The sequence below is a fragment of the Chiloscyllium plagiosum genome, chromosome 21, assembly GCF_004010195.1.
Source record: "Chiloscyllium plagiosum isolate BGI_BamShark_2017 chromosome 21, ASM401019v2, whole genome shotgun sequence".
Classification (NCBI taxonomy): domain Eukaryota; kingdom Metazoa; phylum Chordata; class Chondrichthyes; order Orectolobiformes; family Hemiscylliidae; genus Chiloscyllium; species Chiloscyllium plagiosum.
Window position 1 is genome coordinate 1,988,783 of NC_057730.1, and position 8,381 is coordinate 1,997,163.

Below are 8,381 nucleotides of genomic sequence, written 5' to 3' on the forward strand. Positions count from 1 at the left end.
TATCAGGGGTGTGATGGAATACTCCCCAGTTGCCGCTCCAGCAATCACTCAAGAAGCTCAACACCATCCAGGACAAAGCAGCTACTTGATTAGCACAACATCCACAAACATCCACTCCCTCCACCACTGTAACACCAGTGTATACTGTCTACAAGGTGCATTGTAGGAAGTCACAAAATATCCTCAGACAGCACCTTCCAAACCCATAACCATTTCTATCTAGAAAGATAAGTGCGTCAAATACATAGGAACACCACACCATGCAAGTTCACCTCCAAGCCACTCACCAACATGACTTAGAAACATATCGCTGTTCCTTCACTGTCGCTGGTTCAAAATCCTTCCTGACAACATTGTGGGTCCACCTACAGCACTGGACTGCAGCAGTTCAAGAAGGCAGCTCACCACTAACTTTGCAAAAGGGCAACGAGGGATGTGACATAAACACTGACCCAGTCAGTGATGACCACGTCCCGTGAGTGAATTTATAAAAAATAGTCATTCCATGGTCTGGAAATGATGGGATCCTCCTGTGGGCGTCCCTGTGAGTTTTATTTATTCATAAAGCAAGGAAATCGTGTAACCAGGTATTTTACTGCGTAACTGATCTTCGCTCTGAACTGGGAGACAATGTTGCTGCATAAATAAATGTGTTTGTGCAACAACTTAGGTTCCGCAGCATGAACCCAACTTTCCTGAAGATGGACAGAAAACCATCTGTAATTATCAGGATTGATTCTTTGAATGAGTTAATATAAAACAATGTCAATACAGATTAACCACAGGAGGATGAAGCTCCCAGAGATGGTGAAGAGCAAAATCACAGCATTCCTTCCGTTCTCCATCTCTGGGTCTCTGTGATTCTCTCCTTTGCTCTCACCCTTCAGCCTCTTCCGAACTCGACTAGTCACTAAAATGTGCCTGACTGTCAGAGCATTGAGCAACAGAATTAAAGCAAATGGCAAAAGGGGTCAAAATGTATCAAGCCAATTTAGTACCATCCACCAAGTCTCAGTAAAGTAACTTGACTTTGTTCTACAGTAGACATTGTTAATTATCCTCTGAGGCTCACATTGAAAATATAAGGGGATGTTTTTCAAACAGAACAGGGTGCAGGTTGTTGCTAGAACCACAGTCGCAGTTTTCTCAGTGCAAAGTATGTTTTCAGCTTCTGACAACAAATGGTCACAAATAGGTCAAAGGAGAAAGTGACGGTGAACCAGACAGAGCCATCCCTGGTTGTATGGAAAAGCTCCCCAGCAATACTACACACAGGGGTGATGTCCAGGGAACACCGTGGGTAAAAGTAAAAGCAAAATCTTCTCATAGTAACCTCAATGATAATGACCATCACATCAGCAGCTGCCATAATCACTAGGTATCGAGTAGTGCAAGGGGAAACACAACACATTGGATAACAATCGCCAGCAAATTAGCGGTGGGAGACAAATGGGAAAATATGCAGTGAAAGGCTGATTAGAAATTACCCTTCACTGTTGCAGAGACCATCAATGAGATTTTACCAACAAGTTCAGCACACTGTGTATATGTGGAAGTGGTTTGGATTGAGTGAGTTTGAATTTTAAGACTGTCACATCCAGATGCGATTGTCCTCCAGCCCAGTCCCTCCAGAGACTGTGGCGTTTGGACAAAGACTGAGCTCACGGTCCCTCCTAGGAGAGCAGAAGGAACTCTGTGATTTTGTTTGGTTGCAAGATAACTATCTGAGTGAATATAATAGATTTTTACAATTCACAGCTCCAACTCTAGCAGGCACAGAACCCAATTAGAAACAGTCATCTCAACTCAGTCATTGGAATGATGATTGTATAGTTAATAATCCAACTCCCCCCTTCTCCCTGGATCAGTTCATCCCCAGGTCTTAGTATTGGACCAAATGCTGATTGGAGCCACAATAGGAACAAGAAACAGATCATCAGAGCATGCATCAGATTTGAAACAAGACTACTCCATGTGTCTTACACAAGTGCAGCATAACAGAGCATGCAGGTTTCCCTGAGTGACAATGTGTTTCCCTGAGTGTTAGAACTGTTGTGATGATTAACCTATAAATCTACACATCTATACATCAAAAATATCTGAATGTACAGGGATCAGGAGGGTAATCTGTCGAGGTTTGAATTCCCTGACCGCAGACGGTGAGGAGGAGAGAATTTCCAGAAGGGATGGTGTGTATATGAAGCTTTACAATTCAAAATGGGGCACATATCCCACAATTAATTTGCTTAACAAAACAACCTGTCTCATTTAAACTGGCCAACTGATCCAATATCCAATGCCATTTGTGAAAGAGAGTTCCACATCTCTCCCACCCTGTGTGTGTAGAAGTGTTTCCAAACATATGGGCGGCATATGTTAGCACTGCTGCCTCACAGCGCCAGAGACCTGGGTTCAATTCCTGCTTCAGGCAACTGTCTGTGTGATGTTTGCACATTCTCCCTGTGTCCTCCTGGTGCTCCGGTTTCCTCCCACAGTCCAAAAATGTGCAGGTTAGGTGAACTGGCCATGCCAATTGCCTGTAGTGTTAGGTGAAGGGGTAAATGTAGGGAAATGGGTCTGTGTGGATTACTCTTCGGAGGTAAAAACAATGACTGCAGATGCTGGAAACTCAGCAGGACAGGCAGCATCTTTGGAAGAGAAAGCAGAGTTAATATTTTCGGTCAAGTGACCGATCTAATTTGCCTGAGCTCTCCTCATACTTGCACATCGTATGAAACCGGAACAGATAACAGAACGCTTAGATTAGAGAATGCTGCAGCAGCAGTGACGTTGAGATTCTCTGTCAGTGGAGAATTGTACCGAAAATGCTGCTCAATGAATTGCTGTCACTGTTCCAGTGTCTGGATAACGCTGACAAGTCAGTGAGCTGGAGACATTATTGTTCAAAAGATAAAACCAGAGAGCAGATCAGAAGCAGATTAAAAGAAGTTCAATTCTCATAATGCCATACCAGGAACGCCAATAAAAGCGAGGGTGGCGTAGTACGCCTTCTCCACGTGTTGAATTGGTAGATACAATTTTTTCTGTGCAGGTGATCTGTCCCTTCAGGCAGCTGACAAGCTCCTTGTTTGAAACTCTGAGCTGATGCATTCCAGAGATGCTGCCTTATACTGTGTTGAAGCTCCTTGGGGAGATTGAGGTGACAGCATTTCTCAGCCTTGTTGCTGTTTTTCAAATTTCTGTCAATGAACAAATTAATTATAATAACAAGATTAATCCCAGCGATGAAGGAAGGTTGCTGCCCAGTACATCATACTGAAATAACAAAAACAGAATCTGGAATCTGCCAGCAATAACACTGTCCATGAGCCCATCCCGAGATCACAGATTATTTTGTTTAATGTTGTATTGGGACAATTTATTCCAGGGTGAAAATATGTCTCAGAACTGTCTTTCTGCACTCTAGTATAGGAGCTGCCCTCTCTAAACAAACATTTCACTCACTGATCGAAGTGTGAATCATCTCACACACTGAATATGTGCGTTGCTGCTGAGGTCAGCATTCATTCCCCATTTCCTATTTCCCAGGATCTGGAGTCACATGAAGAACCGAGTGAGGAGAACGCACTGCCTTTCCTGAGCGAAGGGGACTCAGTGAGTAAGATAAGCTTCCAACAATGGAGACACCACAGACCTCACTCTTACTGACACTATCTATTCAGACATCTACGGAACTGCAGAGTTTTAAATGTGAACAGGGATAGAGTCATCTTGGTGTTCATGTACATACATCTTTTAGTGTGACAGGATCGGCACACATAGCAACCGTATAGGATCTTAGACATGATAAATGACACAGTGCGGAAAAACAAACAGTAACTGTATGAAGAGAAAACAGTGCCTTTATTGGAAATCTGAAATCTAACCTCAGCAGGTCTAGCAGCATCTGTGATGAGAGAACGACATCCCATTTCACCCACACCAGTCCCTGAGCCACCAATGTCCCTCCCTAATCTGAAAGGCCCTGTGCCAATTAACACTTGGGAAAGATATTAATCCAGACGTCCAGATTCTGAATTGGATTCCAAGCTCCTGACAATGAGTCGGCAGAACCTTGTTTCCTGCCTGGTATGTGTTGTCTGTACCTACGTGGATCAGTAAGATGGTCTCCTGCCCATCCCATTGTGAACTTACCTACAGCCCTGACCCTGAACCCCAGCACAGGAAGCGAACACAGCCTCCTGGACTCAGTTCATTGCTGCAGAAAAAGATGTCGATTCCTGGAAGCCCACTCCCACAATTTCATTACTTTTGGTTTTCTCCCACTTGACTGGCTTTCTGTTCCTTCTGGTGTCACTCTTGCCAAAGATGAGGCTTCTGTATCCATGCTGCCTGGCTCCCTACGCATACCTCACTCAACAATCGCACTCTCCTGTCACTGAACACTGACCAAATCAGACAGTCTAACCCTAAAAGGTGTGAACGCCCCCCCTGATGCAAATGATCAAACAAAAATTTCCCCCTACCCAAGGCACTGTCTGTATTTCAGCTGAACGTTCACATACTACAGCTGTGACACATTACTCATTGCTGCTGGCCTTAATGTGCTCCAATTAACTGCTTCTTTTTCTTGAATTACGTCTATATTTACCGTTTTCACAACTTTTCTTTCTAGTGATGACTAGATTAATATAAAGCTTACAGCAGGTATTTCAATGTCAGACGACCCCAAGTGGTGAGTTGCTCTCATTTGACAAGATTCATATGCATCAACCAGAAGTGATCGATCTGACTCAATTGTGGAGGAGCCATTTTCAGCTGCTTCTTTAAGTAAATAAGGCCAAGTGTTCCCAGGGGAGATCTTGTCAAATTCTCCTTTAATATGGGAATTCCCATCTCTACCTGTAGATTTTAGTTAAATCAAACCTAATAACATGCACAAACAAAATTTGATTTGTCCAAAAGTTTAGATTCTCTCACTTGGCTCTTCATTATCCCTTTAGACGTTTCTGTTGTCTTTCAAACTGCATCACCTTGAAGAATGAAGTTGGTGGTGCAGGGATGATAGGAATTTCATTGCAATAATCATCCAGAAACATAAGAGAACAGCGCCATCATAACAGCTAGTGAAATGTGAAACGGAAAGAAAAAAATCAATAAAGAAGCAGCTGTAACAATTCTCAATTTTCCTAAATATCCATCTGGTTTCGGAATTTCTGTTCAGGAATAAGAACAATATTTTTCACTTCGCCTGGTTCTATGTGATTCCATACCCAGAGTAATGTGTCACTGTCTCTCAGCTGTCCTTTAGGTAATTATTGACAGATGATGAACGTTGGAATGTGTCACTCACTCCGCATTAACAAATGAAGAAACTGGAATATACAATAAAGCAAAATGGAATGGGATGTAATTCAGGATGGAGTCCGCCTGTTGAAAGCATGCTGGCCTGTGCAATTCACTTCATGTGCAGGACACCAGATGCTGGGAGAAGTGATTTCCAAAACAAGAGATTGCGGAGAAACCAGAGTTGGTGGGATAGGTGGGCAAATCAGACGCGTGATGTAATGAAGTCTAGATATGCATATGTGGAATCGCAGCATCAACTGAGAAGGCTGAATGTCTTCATCCTTTTGCTCGTTCTACCCCGTCCTCCCGTACCCATACCTTGCTTATCTCAACAGACTAAAGGCTGGCAATCTGAAGCAGACGCTGAATGAGAGACTCAGCAGGTCTTGCAGCATCTGTGCAGAGACAGAGAGAGAAACAGAGTTCACGTTTCCAGTCTGCTCTCACTCTTCCGAATATCTTCAAGAATGGAACTGAAAATGTGAGCAGTGTCTCTCTTACGCCTCGGACGCTGCCAGACCAGCTTGAGATTTATCCAGCATTCTCCTGGCTCTACTTTCCACAATGAAAGACATCCTCACCTCCCAACAATTCCCTTGATTCCCTGTCTCCATAAGCAGTGATGGGCTCGACCACTGTCAGGGACATAAGCAGCTAAATCAATGTTTTCACCATCCTCTGGTGATCACTGTCCAGCCACAGTGTGAGGTGCAGGCGCACTGGAGCGTGTTATATGAACAAACAGACGGATCAGCAGCTAATCATCACACAGCTACAGCGGGCACAGCCTCCAGCTGCAACGTGCTAAAGGGCCAGTCCGTTGACTGTGCCCATTGTGAATGTGAGGGTGCGGATTGTGCAGGCTTGTTACAGTCTCCCATCCAGCTGTTTGTGGAGGTCGCAGAATACATTGTTGTTGGCTGAAGTGGGAATGGAGCCACTTAATTCTGGACCGGAATTTCTGTCCCGCTGCAGGATCCCATGGACCATAAGCGACTCCCTGAGGGGGCAGAGAACATCCTTAGCTGGGACTACGAAATCTGTGACATTGATTCCAGCCTCTGCTTCATCAGTTCAGTTCAAACAGAGTCTGCCAAGACTGGGTTTGAAACCCCCTCCTTAAAACCCCCTCTCTAGACTAACGGTCAAACAATAATGCCATTCGGCCATCACCACCCCAGTAATCAGGAAGTAAATCGAGGGTAATGGGGAAAAGGCAGGGAAGGGGGTTTGATGATGTTCAGATCAGCGATGATCTCATTGACTGGTGGAGCAGTCTCGACAGACCCTCTGTCTATGGTGAGAATATCATCTTTGAGGTAGGGAGGCAAAAACTAGACACAATACTGCAGGGGTGATCTCACCAAGTCCTTGTATAACGTCAGTGAGGCATCCCGAATCTGAACTCGAATCATCTTCCTCATTGCTTGCTGCGAAACAGGCAGGGAGTAAACTGTTGGTTCACAGTGAGGGCAAGATTCCAAACAGCTTCAGAAAGAGCGTCAGACAGGATGGCGCCAGGTTCCGCGTCAGAGGTAAATATTGAAGAAAACAACATCAGCTAATAAGAAATGTTTAACCGTTGGGAGACAGCTGGAGGTGGTTTCACCAGAGGGGTCACCCCACACCAGGCGAGGGGAGAGACTGAGAAGATGGGACCTGCAGGAGCTTCATGAGTTTGAGCAAGGAAGTGAATATCCTGTCTGCAAACTAGCAAACAACATCACAATGGCTGGAAACGCAGGTCATAAAAGGGATACATACAGTTTGTGGAGAGATATTCATAGTTTAGTCAGAGGTTAAACAGTTTTAAAATGGAGTATGATGTGAAGTTTAAATGAAGTTGTTCTTCTTTAAATGGAGAAAGCTGCAACAAAAACGGACATAGTGGAACTTGTGCACAATACACAGAAAGCTCACACAGAGGGGCAACGGATAACCCAGTAGGCAATTAAAATGTAGGCTCTTCCTTCAAGGGGGTTGGAGTGTTAGAGTATGGAAGTCTTACCATTTGGTCCACATCTGGAGAACAATGAGAAATTTTCGTCGCAATGTTTAAATAAATACATAATTTCATTGCAAGTAGTTCAGAGAATTTACACAAGGATGATTATTGGAATGGAGAGTTTGCCTTCTGAGTAAAGGCTAAAGCAGTTTGACTCTATTTATTGGAGTTTAGGAGAATGATAAGTGCTCTCACATGAAATATACTGGATTCTTACTGGGAATGGCAGGAAAGATTTGAGAGGATGCTTCCCCCTTATTGGGGAGACAAGGAACTGACTCCCAAAATAAAGGAACTCCAATTTCAGACTGAGTGGAGAAAGACATTCTTCCCTCAGAGGATTGTAAATATTTGAAGCTCCTTGTGACAGAGAGCCGTGAGAGCCAGAATCCCTCCATATATTTGAGGCTGAGAGAGAGAAATTCATGACCAGACAGGGAACTGAGGGTTTTGGAGGTCAGGCAGGAAAGGGGATGGGAGGAATATTGGAACACACATGATCACTCTCTCAGCGGAGCAGGTAAGGGCTGTTTGGCAGTGGCTGCTTGAAGGCTCGGTGACGTTTGTTTAATGGTTTAAATTTGAAAGTTTTTTTAAAAAAAGCGCGGAGCGGACCCGGAAGCTGGTGTAGCGCAAGCTTACCTGGCTAGGTTTTTTTCCCTATAAAGGCGCGCAGGAGAAGACGTCACGTACGTGACGTGACGTCTCTGATCATGTTTTCCGGGTCCTGAAGGGGGATGGGGAGCAGCCCGAAGTCGTGGTCCAATTTGGCACCAACGACATAGGTAGGAGGATGAGGATGTTAGGCAGGCTTTCAGGGAGCTAGGTTGGAAGCTCAGAGTTAGAACAAACAGAGTTGTTGTCTCTGGTTTGTTACCGGTGCCACGTGATAGAGAGTCGAGGAATAGGGAGAGAGAACAGTTAAGTGCGTGGCTACAGGGATGGTGCAGGAGGGACGGATTAAGGTATCTGGATAACTGGGGTTATTTCTGGGGAAGGTGAGACCTCTATAAAAAGGATGGTCTACACCTGAACCTGAGGGGCATCGGTATCCTTGGGGGAGGTT